Source organism: Neofelis nebulosa, chromosome 13 (genome assembly GCF_028018385.1).
Source record: "Neofelis nebulosa isolate mNeoNeb1 chromosome 13, mNeoNeb1.pri, whole genome shotgun sequence".
In the NCBI taxonomy this organism is placed as follows: Eukaryota; Metazoa; Chordata; class Mammalia; order Carnivora; family Felidae; genus Neofelis; species Neofelis nebulosa.
The window spans coordinates 11320384-11340784 of NC_080794.1; positions in this window are offsets into that span (position 1 = coordinate 11320384).

The window sequence follows — 20401 nt, forward strand, 5'->3', positions numbered from 1 at the left end:
CAGTGGGCTCACGTCTGCTCGCGGAGATCGTCAGCTGCCAGATCCTCACGGGACTGGACCTTCTGTCTGTGGGAGCCACGTTTCCCCCCATCGACCGCTTTCAAGGGTCCCTTCTGTTAAAGTCTTTGTCCGCTGTTACCTTAGGATTCTGGGTGTAGACAGTGGGCTGGCCAGGTGAACGCTCAGTTGGCTTATTAAACAGGGTGAAGGAGAAGGGTTTTCCAGGTCACCCTGAAAATCAACCACAGTTGGATTCTCACTTGGTTTATAACTCTGAAGGTGTATGGTATATGGAGACAGCTTTTTCAATTTTAATTCTGTCCCCAAGTGGTTCACCCTGACACATTCATAATCCTCAGTGAGGGAGCCAGGATAAGCCAGTCTGTCCCGGGCCCGGCCTGGTTCAACCTGAAGACCGATTCACTTCTGCGCTTTCATTCCAACAAGATTTATTGACTTTTTGAAAAAATTGTTTATTTATCTTTGAGAGAGAGAGATCGTGGGGGAAGGGGCAGAGAAAGAGGGAGGCACAGAATCCGAAGCTGGCTCCAGGCTCCGAGCCGTCAGCACAGAGCCCGACGCGGGGCTGGAACTCATGGGCTGCAAGATGGTGACCTGAGCCAGAAGTCAGATGCTTAACCGGCTGAGCCACCCAGGCGCCCCACTGTATTTACTGACTTTTGGACAAGGCACTATCTCTGCAGTGGCAGGAGAGAAGAAAGATTTAGGCCACAGAGATGAAGGGGATATGAGTCTCGTCACCTAGAAGAGTGCAGGCAGGCCAGTAGGAGCTAGAGGCTCACGGCTTGGACTCTGGAATCAACTTCTGGCCCCACACGCGTTAGGTGAGCATGGGGCCGTTATTTAGTTTTTCTGAGCTTTGGCTTTCTGTCTGGAAAAAGGTGGTAACAACAGGATGTACTTTATATTCTTGTGTGAGTGGACAGGTAATTCATGAAGAAGATGTCCCGTAGTGTCAGACGCATGGTTCCTACTCTGAGGGGAGGTATTGCTAAGAGGGCCAACAGCGTGACGATGGCTCCTGGTGTCTGTTTTTATGGAGACGCTGTCTCTCGGGGTAGAACACGTTAGTCTCTGCCGGCGGGAGAGAAGACTCACTTTGACACCCTGGCCCTCACAGGGTGCTCCCCGGCCTCCCTGGGCGTCCCGAGCTCCCCGGCAGCAGGGCGACCCGGTGGTCTATGCAGCACAACGGAGTGTGCGTGACTGATGACCGCGCGTCATTTCTTCTTTCCTTGGTGGTTGGGTCCCCACCGAACGGGACCTTTTCTGTCTCCTACTGCTTACAGAGGGCTGACAGGTCCCAGAAGACGTGACAGAAGCTCTCCCAGTGTCCACAGGGAAACAAGATCGTGCAGATTTGTAGAGTTCCGACAAACGTATTGCCATTACGTTTTCTCAGCTTCGTCTATTTATGTGACAGGAAGAGTAGGGGCTTCTAGCTTTTCAATAACTCAGCCCACAAAAGTACTCATTCATTAGGTGCCGAAGATGCAGGGAATACATTTTCTGCTTTGGGATGCGTGCGGATACATTTTGTGATTTATCCAAAAGGATCTGGGGGACACAGGCAAAGTGTCCTCAACCAGAGGTAAGCATCCCAAACAATGTAAACATCTCCCACAAACATTGCTATTGGTTTAAGCCTCTAAGAGGTTCTAACAATGTTTAATAAAAGAAATAATTATTTAACATTTAAACCCCAACTCTACCCTAGTACCTGGACAGCTGCATCTTGCCGTATTTTATGAAACATTTTCAGGGATTCTGTTCCAAATTTTCTTTCCATCATAGCTTCTTAATTATGAACACATATTTTGAAACGGCAATAGAATATAATTCCATTAATTTAAATTAAAAAAAATTTTTTTTAACGTTTATTCATTTTAGAGACAGAGAGAGACAGACCATGAATGAGAGAAGGTCAGAGAGAGAGGAAGACACAGAATCTGAAACAGGCTCCAGGCTCTGAGCTATCAGCACAGAGGCCGACGCGGGGCTCGAACTCACGGACCGTGAGATCATGACCTGAGCTGAAGTCGGTCGTCCAACTGACTGAGCCACCCAGGCGCCCCTCCATTAATTTAAAATTAGAGTCTCAGAGTGCCCGGGTGGCTCAGTCAGTTGAGCGTCGGACTCTTGATTTCAGTTCAAGTCATCATCCCAGAGTTCTGGGATCAAGCCCTATGTCAGGCTCTGCACTGAGTGTGGAGCCTGCTTGGGACTCTCTTCCTCTCTCCCTCTGCCCCTCTACCCCACTCACACTCTCTCTCTCTCAAATTAAAAAAAAGGTAAAAACAAAATAAAATTATAGTCTCAGTCCTTAGAGATATTTTTAAATATTTTAAATACAATATCACCCAATTGCTATTTAAGATTTTTACAGACATGTTAGTCGTTTCCAAGTCATTGAAGAAGTGAATTTTCGGTATAGAATTACAGAATTTGAGAGCCAAAGAGCTTGAATTAAAGCCAGTACAACGGAACAGATATTTAAATGTGAATAATATACTGTTTCTCCATTTTGCGTGACTCTCAAAATGAACCAATACGTTGACCTCAACCCCATCAACCCCTTTAAGACTCAATATTGCCTTCCTGTCTTTACTCTAGCATACTAATAATATCACGAATTAAGATATTAATTATCTATTATTTATAATAAGTATATGATTAGCGTCATTAATGTATAATGATACCTAATAATAATCCGTGATAGAGTGTTAATGCAGAAAGGACGTAAGATTCTGTGGCTGGGCCATTTGGCCCTGGCCTCGAGCTTGACAGAGATCTCAGATCTCAGCCACAGTTAATTTGAGAAGCTAATGAACAAGAGCCAGATGAAGCTTCTGTCATCAATACCGATTCCAAACTAAAGTCACTGAATTATGCTTGTTTCTCCTGTGGAGTAGTACCCAGTGTTGGTATTCTCGTGTTAGTACTGTGTGTTAATACCACAATAAACACTCCGCAAATCAAAGGGGAGAAGACACATCCAAGGACAGTGAGCCTCAACAGCTGTCGGTTGCCAAACTTACCGAGGCTCTGACTACCTTAACATTTTAGTACCTCTTAGTGTGTGGCCTTGCTTTTATTCTAGAATATTTACTGAGAGCCCACCAGGTGCCAGGCACTGTTTTAGGTCCTGGAGTGATGAAGAAAATTGGAGGGGGTGGGGGGGAAGGCCTACTCTCACGCAGTTTACAATCCAAGGGACAAGCAGACCTGGCCCCCGGTTCGCGGAGCCTGGAACCCCCAGGCTGGGTCCCCGAAGGCTGCCTTCACTCTCTCCACGTCCTTTCACAGTCTCCTCCCTCTTTATGAACTTTAGCGACCTTCTTCACAGACCTTCCATACCCAGTGTTCAAAGATTTAGGAAATGTAGAGACATGGTTTTTGCTCTTGCTTGATAGCTGTCTCTTTTTTTAAACTGATGACTCAAAACATGGTTTTACTTTCACTTCAGTTGGTAATTTAATGTGATACTAACACAGTCCGTAATAATAGTTAAATGCACTGAATACTAATCACGTGCTACACATTGCACCAAGCAATTCTCATTATCTCATTCAATTGCAAAATAACCTTATTTTCCCCATTTTAAAGATGCAATTTTGAGAGGTGAATTGCCCGGGTTAACAAAGCCAGCAGATCGCCGATCTGCTTTTTTTTTTTTTTTTTAATTTAATTTCTTTAATGTTTTATTTATTTTTGAAACAGAGAGAGAGTGCGAGCAGGGGAGAAGCAGAGAGACAGGGAGATACAGAGTCCGAAGCAGGCTCCAGGCTCTGAGCTGTCAGCACAGAGCCCGACGCGGGGCTTGAACCTGTGAAGTGAGCCAAAGTCAGATGCTTAACTGACTGAGCCACCCAGGCGTTCTGCCGATCTGGGGTTTCAAATGAGCTCAGCTAACTCCAGAGACTGAGCCCTAGACAACTCTAACTCTTTGCTGTCTGTCCCAGAAAGTTACCCTGTTCATGACACTGACTGAGAACATCATTTCAAAGGGGAGCAACATTCCTCATATTTTTTGACCCTACAACATTAGAGCATTGGTCAGCTTCCCCCACATGCTTCCTAATTAGAAGGAGAGAGATTCATTTTAGCAAACAGAGTCTTAAGTGAGCTGTGAATGCCAAGATCAATGGTCAGGTGGAATTCACAAAAACATTTTTATTACTTAATTACCTTTAGCTGATGTATCTGGCCTACTAGAGGAATTCATTTTGAAAATAGACCACCAACATCTAATAAGTTGCAGGCTATGTATTGGTTGCATGGTTTTCAGTTCACTTTTAACACATAAAGCATAAAGCAAGCGTCAGGTTCAAAGGGCAAATTCTTGGGGCTTCTATTTTGGGGGAAATGCCAGGAACATCTTTCTATTTGCAGAGGGTTTCCTAAATAGGGGCCTTGAGAATCTGTTTCTTCAGCAAAGATTTAAGTCAAATGAAATATCACTTTAGTCAGGCTGTATTTCCAGTTCATCTTGAGGCCTGGTTTAGTCCCCCTTGTAAAGTTTAACGAAAATCTGTAGCTCAGAAGGTCCCAGTTTATGGTAATATGCAAAACATACCGGTGATTACGCATGTACGTGCAAATGTAATTGCTTACGTGCAGCCTGACAAAATCTAGGCTGTCAGATGACTTTGGTTCAGTTGCAAAAATGAATACAGGTTTTATTGAAATGTCTGCAAATCAATAGGGGCCATTTCAGGTTCTTTCAGGTGAAGCGCTTTGTACCCGGAGAGAGACTAGCCCCTGTCAGGGAGGCTTTTGGGGGGCAGAGGGAGTGGAGGTTAAGCCCAGCAAGGTGCCCAGATACGGCTTACAGAGCACACTGCCTGAGATCCGTGAGTACTTGGTAATTTGATGAGCCAGGATGAAACCATCGATTTTTCTTTAATTTTTTAAATTTTTATTTATTAAATTTTTAAAAAACATTTATTTATTTTTTGAGAGACAGAGAGAGACAGAGCATGAGTAGGGGAGGGGCAGAAAGAGGGAGACACAAGAATCCGAAGCAGGCTCCAGGCTCCGAGATGTCAGCACAGAGCCCAATGTGGGGCTTGAACCCATGAACTGTGGGATCGTGACCTGAGCTGAAGTTGGACGCTTAACTGACTGAGCTACCCAGGTGCCCCCATCGATTTTTTTTTAGAAAGCGGGAGGAAGACACAATTTCTAATAAGAAAGTGTTCTTTTTGTTGTGAACTCTGGAAGGATTTCACAATTCCCCCCTCCTCCCCCCTCTTCTCTGGGGCTGCCTTGTCTCTCCCTATTAAGACATTTCACTTCCTGTTTCCCTTGAACCTGCTCAGAGGGTGACCGCCTGGAGGTTCCCCGGGAGTGAGAATCTGGTTGATCCAGACGGGAATCTCAAGGGTCACTCTTCACGGACTCTGTCTCCAAAGCAGTGCCAGGAATTATCCAGATAAGGAAATTCTGACTCAGTGGGTCACGGGGAGCAAAGGGGGTGGGGGTGCGGAGAATGGAGGGGAAGGTCCCAGCAAGATGCAAGTGGAAAAAAGAAACTTAGAAGTTAAAATTGATTTTTGGAAAAACTAAGGACTTACATATTTAGCTATTAGAATAAAGCAACCAGAAGGGGCACCTGGGTCGTTCAGTCGGTTAAGTGCCCAGCTCTTGGTTTCCACTCAGGTCGTGATGTCAGGGTCATGGAATGGAGCCCCACATCCCATCGGACTCTGCGCTGACAGAGCAAAGCCTGCTTGGGACTCTCTCTCTCCCTCTCTCTTTGCCCTGCCCCTGCTCATGCTCTCTGTCTCTCTCAAAAGAAGTAAACGTTAAAAAATAAAATAAAATAAACAACCACAAAGTCCGTACGGGTTCGATCTGCTTTAGTATTCTGCAGTGGCACTTTTTAATAGCTCAGCCCTCACGCACACGCACCAAAACACTTGTACACACATGCACATACACACGCACACCACAAACACACTCACACACACACGTACACACACATACGTACCACAAACACATACGCACTCACACACACACAATCTTTGTACCTGTCACCTGCAATACCTAGAATGCTACAAAATTGCCTCTGAGGCTCTCGGTTAAAATGGATTTGGGGCGGATAGATCAGAAATAGATCAAAAAAAAAAAAAAGAAATAGATCGAAAGATACATAGGATGTTCACTTTGACAGCACATATGCTAACATAGAAATAATGCAGAGACTATTAAAGCAGAAATTATACCCCTGTGTGCATCGTATGTGCATTGTAACAGGCTGCGGAGGTAAATGTGCTTAGACACTTGTAAGGTTTCAACATTTCCCATGAAGTGGGACAGGATTAACTCTAAGTGGCTTGTGAGTGTTTAGGGATGTACATTGTAAACCCTGAAGCAACTGCTTCAACATAATGCAAAAAGATATGGTTCAAGCAAAATAGATAAATTAAACTGACATTTAGAAAAAAAATCAAATGATACGAAAGAAGGCAGGAGAGAAGAAATAGAACAACAACAACAAAAAAAAACAGAGGAAAGAAACAGAAAGAAGTCATAAAATAGTAGATCGAAACCCACCCATATCAAATATGGCATTAAATGTTAATGGCCTAAGGGCCCTGGGTGGCTCAGTCAGTTGGGCGTCCGACTTTGGCTCAGGTCATGATCTCGTGGTTTGTGAGTTCGAGCCCCGCGTCAGGCTCTGGGCTGATGGCTCAGAGCCTGGAGCCTGTTTCAGATTCTGTGTCTCCCTCTCTCTCTGCCCCTCCCCTGCTCACACTTTGTCTCTCTCTCTCTCAAAAATAAATAAACATTAAACAAAATGTTAATGGCCTAAAAAAATAAAAAAAAAAATGGCCTAAAAAAAAAAAAGGGGATTGATTGTTTTCCTAAGTGTTCTGTTCCTCAAACTCCTTTTGTGACATCAGTCACCGTTAAAAATAATAGTAGTCAATCTCCTGTTTTACTGCTGCCTGAAAATTGGCTGAATTTAAAGTCTTCCCCACTTAGTTATTAGCAATTGATGACTGTGTTTCATTTCATTAGAAATGGATAATTATCAGGTGGTTGCACTGGGCACCAGACACTTCAGTTCTCCAGAAACTATAAATCTGGCTGAAATACGCTATTGGAAAAGCTCCAGATCTCTATGTCAGCTCCACATCAGGGAGCCCCTGCCCCTGCCCCCGAACACCCATTCTTGGCTGTTTTCAATTAAAAAAATTTTTTTAATGTTTACTTTTGAGAGAAAGAAAGACAGAGCACGAGTGGCAAGCTCCATGCCTTGAGCTGTCAGCACAGAGCCTGACACGGGGCTCGAACCCACAAACCGCGACATCATGACCTGAGCCTAAGCCGGACGCTTCACTGACTGAGCCACCCAGGTACCCCACTGGCCGTTTTCTAAGGTAAAATGCAGCAAGAGCAAGAAGAAAGATACTTCACAAATGGCCAAAGCCGGGACATGCTGTGGCTCCCATTTGCAATTATGGTCCTAATTTTAAAACTTCAAAAACAAAATCAAAATGAACCACAAACAACTCTTCAAGCGGTTAGCATTGCTGCTTCCTTCTGCATCTGGCAAACCCATCAGGAAAAAAAAAAAAAATCAAATCCAAATGGTCTAGAGAGGAAGGAGTTAGTCAGATAATGAGATTTGGAACTAAAACCTTTAGCAGATGGAACATAAGGAAATACGTCTCCCACTCGTTCTGCGTTTATTCTGTTTACCCAAACACTCGGATCCTAACTTAAATTTTAATGCGCTGCCTTGACAAAATTGAAACAAAATCGTATGGTGCCGTCCCACCGACGCCCTCTACAAAACACTCCACGTAAAGTTTGGTCATTTTGTGTTTGTATTTTTGTCCTTAGCTGTACTTGTTTCCTCCAGTGAGCAAGATGAAAAACAAATACGCCGTCCATTATTCTGCACACTTGGAGGGACACCCACCCATTCAGACAGCTGACATTTTAAACTGTAGGACAAGTAAGGGTAGGAAAAATGTCTGCCCTCTCCAGCTACATAAGAGTGAAGATTTTTCTTAAACATCCTAGCTGACGTCTGAACACTGAACTTGAGGGATTTGTGGATTGCCTGAATATTAGCAACAATGATCTGTCTCTGAAAACTCACCCACGTTACCGTTCTTTCCAGTTGTCAGCTCAGTGGCAGCTCGGGTCTGTCATCAGCTTATTTTTCAAAATGCGTGTATTTTCTGAAGGATCGAAGCATTCGTTCATCATAAAAGCCCAGGTGGAGTTTATAATTTACCAACACCCACACGAGAAGCGTTTACTGAGCACCTGCTTGAGGCCAGGCGTGGTAATCGATGCTGAAGACATGATGGTGAACAGTCAGAGTCCCTGCCCTGGCCCCGTGAGAAAGATGGATAGGAATGAAACAATCGTACACAATCGTCACGGCTATAAACACCGAGAAGTACTACCAGGGGAAGGCCGGGTGCTATTACAGTATCCAACAAAATCTAGTTAGGAGGGTGGAGGTGTTCAGGGAAGGCTTCCTGGAGAAATCCATCATCCCTGAGACCTGAAAAATCTGAGTAGGAGTAACCCCTCCCCCCACAGATGATCCCTGACAGACGAAGCCCAAACCTCTGAAAGTCTCTGTTGCCCAAGAGACGATGTGCCATCCTGGGTATGTTTTCTTCCTTCCAAAAGCACGCTGGGGCAGAGTGACTCCTCTGTTTACAAAATAGGTTTAGGCCCCGCCGATGCCCCAAACATACTAGAATGTAGAAATATTCATTTCTTCCACAGTGGAGTGTGTGTGTGTGTGTGTGTGTGCGTGCGTGTGCGTGTTTGAGATGGAGTATTAACACTTCAGTCAGTGAAGTTTTGTGGGAGATGAGAGAAAAGGAAGGCCAACAGAGCATCAAAAAAAATCTATTTTAATCTTACGGAAACAACACTGTATTCTGACTTCGCCCACTCCTACCACTTAGGATTAGACTTTTTGATTCAACAATCAAAATCCTACTTATCGAGTTGCCTTGAGTACTCTTCGGTGTGGGGGAACAAAAACCTAACTAAATAAATAAAGTCCTACTACGATACAGAGAATAGCTTCCCAAAGCCTTAATGCTTTCTTTTACTGGGATGTTTGTTTCTCCTCATCCAGAAGTATCCTTTACCCAGACACATTTTCCATCTGTGTGTCGTCTGGGAAAAAATAAAATACTGCAATGCTTTGCCCCACATGCCACACCCATACAGAGTTCTGATGGACGGAAAGATTTCCTTCTCAAAGTCTGAGAAGTCTCCCTTCCATATGCCCCTCTCCCAGAAGAAGGCTTTCAAAGGCATGAGCAAGGTACAGGGACCTGCAGAACTTTGTACCATGTACACATTCTGTTACTAGAAAAGAGGACAGAAATTCCCAAATCAACAGTTGCCTGAAACATTTTTAGCAGAGCCTCACTCCGGGCCAGCCTGTGAGAAGGAAGCAGGAAGAGACTTTCTGTGACTCAGAAGCTGCCTTCCCTTATAAAGTCAAGGTTCTCTGGAGTGGTATTTGACTACTTTGGGAGGAGGAGTTCTCCGAAGAAGCCAGAGGTTTCTGTCCCTCTCTACCAAAAAAGCACTCCATCAACAAATATGCGTGTAGGCGTGTGAAACGCCTACAATTCCTTCAGGTCAGTGGAGTGCCCGTGTTACTAATATCCACGGCGGGTTTTTGGATAAAGTTCTCATCGTGGATTCAGGAAGACAAACATGTTTTCAATTGTTCTATTGGCAATTTTAAAACTAAGGTGAGCAATTGTAAAACTAAGGTGAGACGGTGCATACAGATTTGGCGGGTTCCTTCCCCGAAAGAAGTCACCTAAATCATATATTCTTGCTGCGAAATAAGAAAATCCAGCAAGTGCACGGATCCGACCACACCAATATATAGATACTGGGCTTGTCCGATATTCTGCCTAAATGAGAGTTGGCAACTCTCATGGATGCGAATTAACTGTATTCAAAGACTTAAAATACAAGCTTTGCATACAATATGCAAGTTAAATACAAATAATTATATCTACAAAACGATTGAAGTGGACATTTGACTTCGGAGACGCTGTCGGACCGTGCTATGCCTTAAGGTCACAAGCGGAAAATCCCACTTATTGTTATATATACAGCAAAAAAGCAGATGTTATCTGACATTATGGTTGTGCGAATTCTGGGAAAAATGTAAGCTTGCAGCAGGGAGAGGCGCCTGGGTGGCTCCGTCGGTTAAGCGTCGGACTCTTGATTTCGGCTCAGGTCATGATCTCACAGTTTGTGGGTTCGAGCCCCACATCGGGCTCTTTGCTGACAGAGCGGAGCCTGCTTGGGATTCTCTCTCTCTCTCTCTCTCTCTCTCTCTCTCTCTCTCTCTCTCTCCCTCTCTCTCCGCCCCTCCCCTGCCCATGCACTCTCTTTCTGAAAATAAACAAACTTAAAAAATAAAAAAAACAAACCCAAACTCCAATTTATGTATATTGCAAGTAGTGTCCCAAAGAAGGGGATGGGGGGAGAAGAAAACCTTATCAACCATCTTCTGTTTTGTGACACCGAAAACGTGCTCAGCTGTGTGAACCTTCATTACTTCTGGGCTGAAGTGATTCACAGAGATTCAGCCCACTTTCTTTTCTTGGCCTTTGACCCGGCGTGGCTTCAAGTAAGAAAATCATGAAATAAAATGGGCTACTCGACATGTTCCTCCCCCAGCTCTGAAGGCTGACGAGACAAGGGCTCTTATGCTTGCTTTTGCTTGTGTTCGACCCTGCCAGGATGTGCCGCGTTTAGGCAGCGTGGGCTGTGGGAAGAGGCAGGGGGGGACAGAGCGAGGCCGAGGGCCAGAAGACCGAAAGTCGCCAGCGTCTGCCGTTCCTCACGACAACCCCGATGGAATGATGGCACGTTGTCCCTGTTTTTCAGATGAGGAAACTGAGGAGCTGGGCTGCTGGATGGTTTGCCCAAAGACTTGAGATGAGTTACACAGCTGGTCTTTGAAGCCAACCGCGTTTCAAAGCCCGGGGGCTGGCCCCTATTTCATGATGCCTTTCATCATAGAGAACAAGAGTCCCGGCCTGTTCCGACAATCTCAAATTCCAGCCAGCCTTTAAAGAAGAAGTGGGAGCTCGGCGGCATGAGATTACCCTATAGGGTCTCAATTTTGTTAGAAGAGGAAGTGGATGCCTCGAATTCCAAGTTGCAACTCTTGGAATTCTTGAAGCATCCAAAGATATCTCACAGGGTCCTTCCGGTTGGCTTTCTTTTCTAGGAGCTAAAGTATGTCTGATGCTAAAAACGGTGTTGGGTACGCTCCGGGGCCACCTTGGCACAGAGCCTGCCCTCCCTCAGCACCACCCGGGGCCACTTTCCTCCTTCTAGGTCTTCTCACATCAAGCCTCAGGATCTTCTAGTGGACACCCGAGTTCCCAGTGCTCAATGGACAGTGACCCTTTGAGCACTTCCTGTCGCCTGATACTCACCTGAATCAATCCTAATTTAGGTGACAGCGGACGCTGTGCCCCTTGATTGCTACTTTATAGTTTTCGAAATACCGGAGGAGCGTATTTCTTTCTATTGCTACTTTATAGTTTTCGAAATACCGGAGGAGCGTATTTCTTTCTAGAAGAGCTCTCAGCTCAGGAGCCCCGTGAGATGGCTGAGCCGGAGTCGCTGTCATTTTGCAAATGAGGAAACAGAGGTACAAGTCACGTGGACCGTCCACCGATGATAAGCCTCTGGCTCCTGGGGCAGAATTTCACCCGCTGTCTCTGAGTCACATTGTCCTTTTGTGAAAACGGTCGACCTCTCTGGCCTATTACCCCATGGGTGCCATCAGGAGAGTATATTTCTGTTTTAGAATTGAAGAAGGCTAGTTGAGGTAGAAACGGTCGTTAAAATATATAGGTCCACACCCTTATGGTTATGGGGGGACGAAGCCAAGGCTAGAAGCCACACGTACAATCAGTGGCAGCACCTAAAATAGAACACGGGTCTCCAGTCCTGCCCAGAGCTTACCTTCTCCAGTCTGTGCGCCTACCGTCCACGCTGCTGTCTGAGGACATATGTCTGGGACCTGTAATCCAATGAGAGGTGATAGCGATGGTGATGACAAACGGATCCTCATTATTTTCCTGCACTTTTGAGAGTTCAGTTCCAATTATCTCCTCCCACCCCTTCCCCCCCTTCCCCCCCAGCCTCTGTTCCAGGGCTTCTGGGTGGCTCTCGACTCAATGCACATTTCAGGTCCCACACCAGGAAATCTGAGTCGGGGGAGCCCCGGGAGTGTACATTCTGACAAATTGCCCAAGTGATTCTGATGATAGTAGCTCTAGAAGATCAGGCCATGCTTTAAGAAAGTCTGTTCTGGGGGAATCTGGGTGGCTCAGTCAGTTGAGCATCTGACTTTGGCTCGGGTCGTGATCTCATGGTTCGTTGGTTTGAGCCCCGAGTCGGGCTCACTGCTCTCAGCACAGAGCCTACTTTGGATCCTCTGTCTCCCTCTCTCTCTGCCCCTCCTCTGCTCATGCTCACTCACTTCTCTCTCTCTCTCTCTCTAACTTCCCGGGGCGGGAAAGTCACTGGTCAGCCACGCTGAAGGAACAATGTACTTTTTACAGGGCTCACTCAGAGACCAACCACAATGGTGATGGATAAGTGGTTAGCTGCAAATCAGCCCAACCAGTGGCATATCATACAACAGAGACTAATTCAAGGAGTCTGCTGCTCCCTTCCTAAGGGGTTCCTCCACCCAGCTGTCCCCAGGAAACACTGCCCTCTGTGCAAACACAAAGAGAAGCCTGACGGCTTCTTGCCTGTTTGACTAATGACCCGAGCTCCCAAACTGGTCCAGTTTGCTTGGCCAAGGGCTCTGTTCTGTGCCTTGTTAGGCAGTTGATGTACATGGATTTGCCCAATGTGTTTGTTCTCCTAAGGTCGGGATCCTAGGCAGCCACCCTCTGTTTAAGGAAAAGAAGGCAAAGCTGTCATATGGCAATGACCCTGAAATGTGCTAAAGAAAACCTGGGGCCAGAGAACTGCCCTATCTGATGTGTCTTATCGCTTCTTTTCTTAAACTAAATTAGGAAAACTTTCTGAAAATAACAATGTCTGAGATGATCGTTGTGACTCTTTAAAGGTTTGGAGGAAACAGGCTGTTGCTTAACCGCATTCCTGAGATCCCACTCCGTGGGAAGGGCAGTGCGCCCTAAGGGAGTAACAGTAAGGGAGGCGGGCTGCCCCCAACCTCTAGCAGCCCAATGGTGAGGGCGCCCGTGAGAAAATACAAGAGCCGACAACAAGGAAGTACGATGACGGGATCCCTGGAACGACAGATCGTCCCCCACGTGGAAACATTTAATCTAAGAAAGCTTTTGAAAAAAGGCAGGAACATGACTTGGCAGGATAAGAAGTGAGAAGGTATCTCAGGCTCTGGAAATGGAAGGCCATGAAGGCTCCGGGGCTGGACTCTGAATCTGGGTGCTGTGGGGAAAGGGGAGAGTCAGGACATTCAGAATGGCTTCCACTGGTGACAGATGAGTTTCTGAAGTAGGTCTAACACCACAAACTCAGCAGTTCGTGTGCCCACACTCTGCCTGATGGTTTCCGCCTTGGGCCCGCCTCTCCTATATTGTGTCTCTGAAGTCAGTGACGCGAATAAGGGGACTTCCTTCTTCCGCCTTCTTGAGTAGGAACGTGGCTGCTTCCCTCCTTCCTTTACCTCCTCCGCATACCTTTGGGAATGTCCTGTGGCTCTAAGAATGCAAAGTCCTTCGCTTCCACAGACCCGAGTTTGAATCCTAAACCCATCGCTCAGTAAAGGTTACCCAAGTGAGCTTGGGTAAGTTACTGAAACTCAACTCCAGTGTCTTAAAGAATGGATAGGCTATTAGCGCAACTGATGCCTAGAACGTACTAATGGCTGTAGGCACCTTTGTTATTGTTGCTCCTCACGCTATAGTAGCTCTGAAGTGCTTGAGATCACTCGTGTGCCACGGGACCCTCTTCCCACAGCCTCCTATATCCCAGGATCCTTTGCTCCTCCACAGCACCGATTGTCCAGTTGATTCCGATACTTTTTCTTTAGCTCTGCAATGTGTTTGACTCCGGCCCCAAGCGCTGTATGTATATCCTCCCCGGTATGGCTTTCTTTCTCCTCCCAGCATGCTGGGTTCCAATTCCAAAACACTCCGTGGTGGTAATATCAACAACTCTATATTTATTCACTGTTTTGTGTCTAGAGGATCTGCGACTTGGTTTCTAGACTAAATAAGTGACTATCAGTTAGTCTCCCCTGGAGTCCAGCAAATCCACCCATTTGCATGCCATCCACGCTCAGAGAATCCAAGAGTTACCAAGTTGGACGGAACCCCAGGACATCATATGATTCTGCCCCTTTGGCCCAGTGATTCCCAATCACTGGATTGGAATGAGAATCACTGAGAATCACTAAGAATCACTCACATGGATCCTCATCCATCACTATGGATGAGAATCACTGAGATCCCTATCAAAAATACATTCCAGGGGCGCCTGGGTGGCGCAGTTGGTTAAGTGTCCGACTTCAGCCAGGTCACGATCTCACGGTCTGTGAGTTCGAGCCCCGCGTCAGGCTCTGGGCTGATGGCTCAGAGCCTGGAGCCTGTTTCTGATTCTGTGTCTCCCTCTCTCTCTGCCCCTCCCCCGTTCATGCTCTGTCTCTCTCTGTCCCAAAAATAAATAAAAAACGTTGAAAAAAAATAAAAAAAAATACATTCCATCCTGGAAGATTCATGTAGATCCTCAGCTCTCAAGGAGGTGGAGTGTGGGTCCCCCATTAAGTGTGGGCTGTGCTTAGCGACTTCCTTCCAGAAGGTGTAGCATGGGAGGGGTTGGGAGGAGAGTGACTTGACAGCAGAGAAACCTGACAAACTCAGCCCCGTGATTATGACTAACAGCAGGGGGACCCGGGTGGTCCAGTCAGTGAAGCGTCGGACTCTTGATTTCGGCTCAGGTCACGATCTCATGGTTTGTGAGTTTGAGCCCCACGTTGGGCTCTGTGCTGACAGTGTGGAGGCTGCTTGGGAATCTCTCTCTCCACCTCTCTCTCTCCCCCTTCCTTCCACCCCCCCCTGCAAATAAATAAATAAACTTTTTTTTAAAAAGTAAGGGAAATCTAAGAAACAGCCAAGTGGTCTCCTGGCGTGGAAAGAGGGCATTAGATGAAAACTAAGGAAATCTGAATAAAGCATTGACTTTAGTTAATAACAAGGGGTCCCTAATGGTTCGTTAACTGTGACAAATGTTCCATACTCCTGTAAGATGTGAATAATAGGGGAAACTGGGTGTGGGCTATATGGGAACTCTCTGTACTACCCTCACAACTTTTCTGTAAACCTAAATGTACTCTAATGTGGAAAGCTTTTTTTTTTTTTTTTTTAAGTTTTATTCTGGGATCTTCCCTAGGGATTTTGACTTAGAAGATGTGTGTGAGCAGGAGGGGTGTCAGGTCTCTGTATTATTTTTTTTTTTTTTTTTTTTAAATTTTTTTTTCCAACGTTTTTTATTTATTTTTGGGACAGAGACAGAGCATGAACGGGGGAGGGGCAGAGAGAGAGGGAGACACAGAATTGGAAACAGGCTCCAGGCTCCGAGCCATCGGCCCAGAGCCCGACGCGGGGCTCGAACTCACAGACCGCGAGATCGTGACCTGGCTGAAGTCGGACGCCCAACCGACTGCGCCACCCAGGCGCCCCAGGTCTCTGTATTATTAACACACTGCCTGGACGATTTGGATGCAAGCAAATCATCCATCATTTGGATGCTCTGAGAACCCTGGGCTCTTCTGAAGGTTCTCATGTTGGTGGCACCCTGGATGCCGGTGTCCCTTCCCAGATGCTCTGATTTCATCGATCTGGGGTGTAGCCTGGGCGTTTGAGATTTTTGAAAGCCCCTTAGGTGATTTTAGTTAAAAGTCAAGTTTAAAAATCACCTCCTAGGAGACACCTGGGTGGCTTGGTTCGTTCAGCATCTGACTCTTGATTTCGGGTCAGGTCATGATCCTAGGGTCACGGGATGGAGCCCCACGTGGGGCCCTGTCCTGAGCATGGAGTCTGCTTGGGAGTCTGTCTCTCTCCTCTAAATAAATAAATAAATAAATAAATAAGATTTACTATCCGTGTGCTGTCTGCTATGGTATCCACATGTGGTTATTTAAAGTTAATTAAAAAATTTTTTTTACACTTATTTATTTTTGAGAGACAGAGTGAGACGAAGCGCGAGTGGGGGAGGGGCAGAGAGAAGGAGACACAGAGTCCGAAGCAGGCTCCAGGCTCTGAGCAAGAGGTCAGCACAGAGCCCGAGGCGGGGCTCGAACCCTTGAACTGCGAGGTCATGACCTGAGCCGAAGTCGGACGCTCAACCGACTGAGCCACCCGGGTGCCCCTAATTTAATGAAAAGAAAAGAAAAGAAGTTGAGATCTTCTCCAAGAGCCTCTGAGAGGAGGAAAGAGTCCCTCAAGACTTCCTGAGTCATACGTGGGAAAGGCCACACTTATCGTTAGTGAGGATCAGAATACCCGAGCTGTCCCGCTTCGCTCAGGACTTTCACAAGCACTGATAAAGTCCCACTTCCATGGCAAACCACGACAGTCACCTTAGTGATCCAAGCCTTCTGCGAAGAAAAGCTTCAGCCGGGAGGACGCTGGGGAGTTCGAGCCTGGTGAGGACAGGAGGCACGAGCTGGTGTCGAGACGTTGTCTCTCACTCGAGCCAGCTGGTCCCCGCTTTGTCCCCCGTGCGCCCGGGGTTTCGCGAGGCAGGGATGGTGACGGGTGCAGTCACCTGGTCGCCCGCCTTCGCATGATAATTCCACCTCTGGGTCCCCGCTGCCGTCTAGATGCTGACCCCAGGCCACCACCCACACCTCTGTGTATGTGCTTGAACTCCAGCTCTGGTCAGACTCAGGTGTGTCCCTGGTCCAGCACTCGCTAGCGATGAAGGCTTTTGCAAGACATTTAGCTTCCCTGAGCCTCTGTGTCCCACCTACAAAGGGGGACGATAGCATCCCCATGGCTGCTATGTGCTTAGATGAACTCCGGTATGTAGAGAAAATAGCTCTTAGTTCTATCTGATAACAGCGCCATTCACCCTCTCAGAATACTCTTGACGCTTATTGTTTGAAAGTCAGTCGTTAAGCATTTTCTGTGCCTGATTCAGTTCCATGCCAGAAACAGAGTGTTTCAGGCTCTAGGAATGCAAAGACGAAATCGGTTTAGTCTTTGCCCTCAGACACGTTACATCTAGCCCGGAAATGAAGTGTGTTACTATAGAACAGTGTGATGAGTCCGGCAAGGGAGGTGAGCAGAGTGTGGTATAGGCAGCCAGAGGAGGGACCCCTACCCCAAATGGGGGGGTGGAGGTGGCCAGGGGAGGCCTACAGGGCCGGGACACCTACCTGAGCTGGGGAGGGTGCGTAGAACAGCAGAAGAAGAGCCGCAGTTGGAGGCAGAGGTAGAGAGGTGAACGGGTAAAGGTTGCTGCAGGCAGAGAGCAGCATGTGCAAAGGCCCTGAGCTGTGAGCTGGCCTGCTTTCTTACTGGAAAAGTCTTCTGTTCAGCATTACTGGGGCAATGTTGGAGTGCACTACTTCTAAAGGGATAGATAAGGTGGAAGAAGCAGGAAAAATGTAAGGGCAGCTGACAAAGAAACAATGGAGAGTGTCTTTCTCCGCCGGGGATTTAACTCAGCTTTCAATGCTCTCTGTTCTTCACGGTGAAGCCTCATCTCCCAAGCCATCTTTTGGTGACAACGGGAACGTTAAAGTTGTTCTGTGTCCAAAATCCAAGAGGGTGCCATTCTACAACCCAACCTGCATTTTGTTCTTTAACAAATGCGATGCCGTGAAACGAAATAAAATAAAATAAAGCGCTTGAGGGTGGTCTCTCAATCTTGAAACACATCCCATATTCTAGACACTCTGAAAAGATCATGGGCGTATACAGGCTTCCTCTGCTTTCGTTGTTGGCCTTTATGGGATCATGGAGACACAGCTTTACAGTGTTCCGGTCCTCTCCTCAGGCAGGACTTGTGCACCGTCTCTTAAGTGTCTATTAAGTGTTCGTAAGTGTATTTAATGTCAACACCGTTGGTAGAAATCTCCTCTTTTAAACTGAGAAACTGTTCCAAATGCCTTGACATGCGACAGGAAATATGTCGTGTGTGTGTGTGTGTGTGTGTGTGTGTGATGGGATGGGCCCCGCCCTACGTGTTCCCATCCGGATCCCCAAAGCCTACGGACATGTTACCTGAGATGGACAAAAAAAAGTGAATGATCTTAAAATGGGGAGACGATCCGGTGCCATCCAGCAGGGCCCACGGTAATCGTAGGAGTCCTTCGAGGAAGGAGGCAGGTGGTTAGAGTTAGAAAATGAGATCTGAAGATGCTTTATTGCCAGCTTTGAAGATGGAGGGGCCACGGGCCGAGGAATGCAAGCTGCCTCTAGAAACTAGGAAAGGCAAGGAAACAGATTCTGCCCCAGAGCTTCCAGAAGATGCACAGCCACCCTGACTTTAGCCCGCCGAAACCTCGTTTGGACTTCTGACCTCACGAACCGTAAGGTAATAAATTCTGTTGTTGGAAGTCAGTTTGTTGTAGGTCCTTGAGCAGCAACAGGAAACAAACACAGGGCGTCACATTCTTCCGATTAGGTTTTCCTCTCTGCCTTGGTTGTCTGAGAAAGTGCCTTTCACACCTCTACATCCAAGTTCCTCTTTTTTTTTTCTTTAATTTTTATTTTTTAATGTTTATTTATTTTTGAGACAGAGAGAGACAGAGCACGAGCAGGGGAAGAGCAGAGAGAGAGGGACACGGAATCCGAAGCGGGCTCCAGGCTCTGAGCTGTTAGCACAGAGCCCCCCAGGGGGCTCGAACCCACGAACCGTGAGATCATGACCTGAGCCGAAGCCGGACACTCAACCGACTGAACCACCCCAGCGCCCCCCAAGTTCCTCTTACAGAGCGTCCAAGGGTGAGGTCGTGTCCCAGGCTCTGCTTTTTTATTAACTCTTCACATCTCATTACCACCTTGTAATAATGTATTATTCACCAAATTTTTCATATAAGAAAGCTAAGGCAGGGGCGCCCAGGTGGCTCAGTCAGTTAAGTGTCTGACTCTTGGTTGCAGCTCAGGTCATGTCTCATGGATCATGGGTTTGAGGCCCGCGTGGGGCTCTGTGCTGACAGCCTGGAGCCTGCTTGAGGTTCTCTGTCTAACCTCTCTCCCTCTGCCCCTCTCCCACTCACTCTCTTCCTCTCTCAAAAAAAATAAATAAACTTAAAAAAAAAACCCAGGGGCCCCTGAGCGGCTCAGTCGGTTGAACGTCCAACTTCGTCTCAGGTCATGATCTCATGGTTCGTGGGTTCCAGCCTCGAGTCGGGCTCTGTGCTGACAGCTTGGAGCCTGGAGCCTGCTTCGGATTCTGTGTCTCCCTCTCTCTCTGCCCCTCCCCTGCTTGTGCTCTGTCTCTCAAAAAACAAAGTAAAAACATTAAACAAACAAAACAAAACCAAAGCTAACTAAGGCAGAGAGAGGACACAGGACTGCTAGGCAGTAGGTCCAGAACTCGAACCCCGAGCCAAAATCCCTAGTGCTCCAAAAATGTTTGCCTTTGCACAAAGACAAGGTCACTGAATTCCTTCCTGATGTTGCCTGTTATTTCTCTCATGTGCTAAGCGTCTTCTCTTATGGGAGAGTCGTTGGGTTTCTCAGATTTCGAATTAATGGGAAGACTATGAACATTAAAACCATCTGCTGAGCATCAGCCTAGCCCCCAAATACCAGCCCTTACACCTCGAGAGGATGCGTCACGTCAAATTTGCCATGAAGGGCCTGGAAATGCTGAGGGACAGAGCAGAGCCAGGCCAAGCCCTGCCGGTGTGGTTAGAGGGGCGTGTGCAGTGGGGGCTGGGGGAGTTTGTCCACTTGGGCTGTCTTAGGACAACTCAGCCTTTGGATCTGAGAATTCCAGGACCCGGAGAATTTCAAGAATGGGAGACAGGAGGAGTGCCTTGCTCTCACTGTGTCTTCTCAGACAAAATGAATTTTATGAGCTGAATAAAATAGCTAATGAGTGCGATCCGTCCAGAGGAAATAATTCGTATGGCCTAAAGTTTTGACAGTGGCCAAAAAGTCACTTTCCTACCAGAATCCAGATTGTATGGATGTTCGCCAGCATTGACGTGGCCCAATTTAAACCTACCAGGTGATGGGGACAGAGAATAAGCAAGACATTGGTAGGCGATTATTGAATACTCACTGCTGACTCAGGTCTGGACTGGGCCCCAGAGAGCATTACACTTGTCCCAGATCTTAAGGGATTTACACTAAATCATCACTGGATAAAGTTACCAAGATGGTGT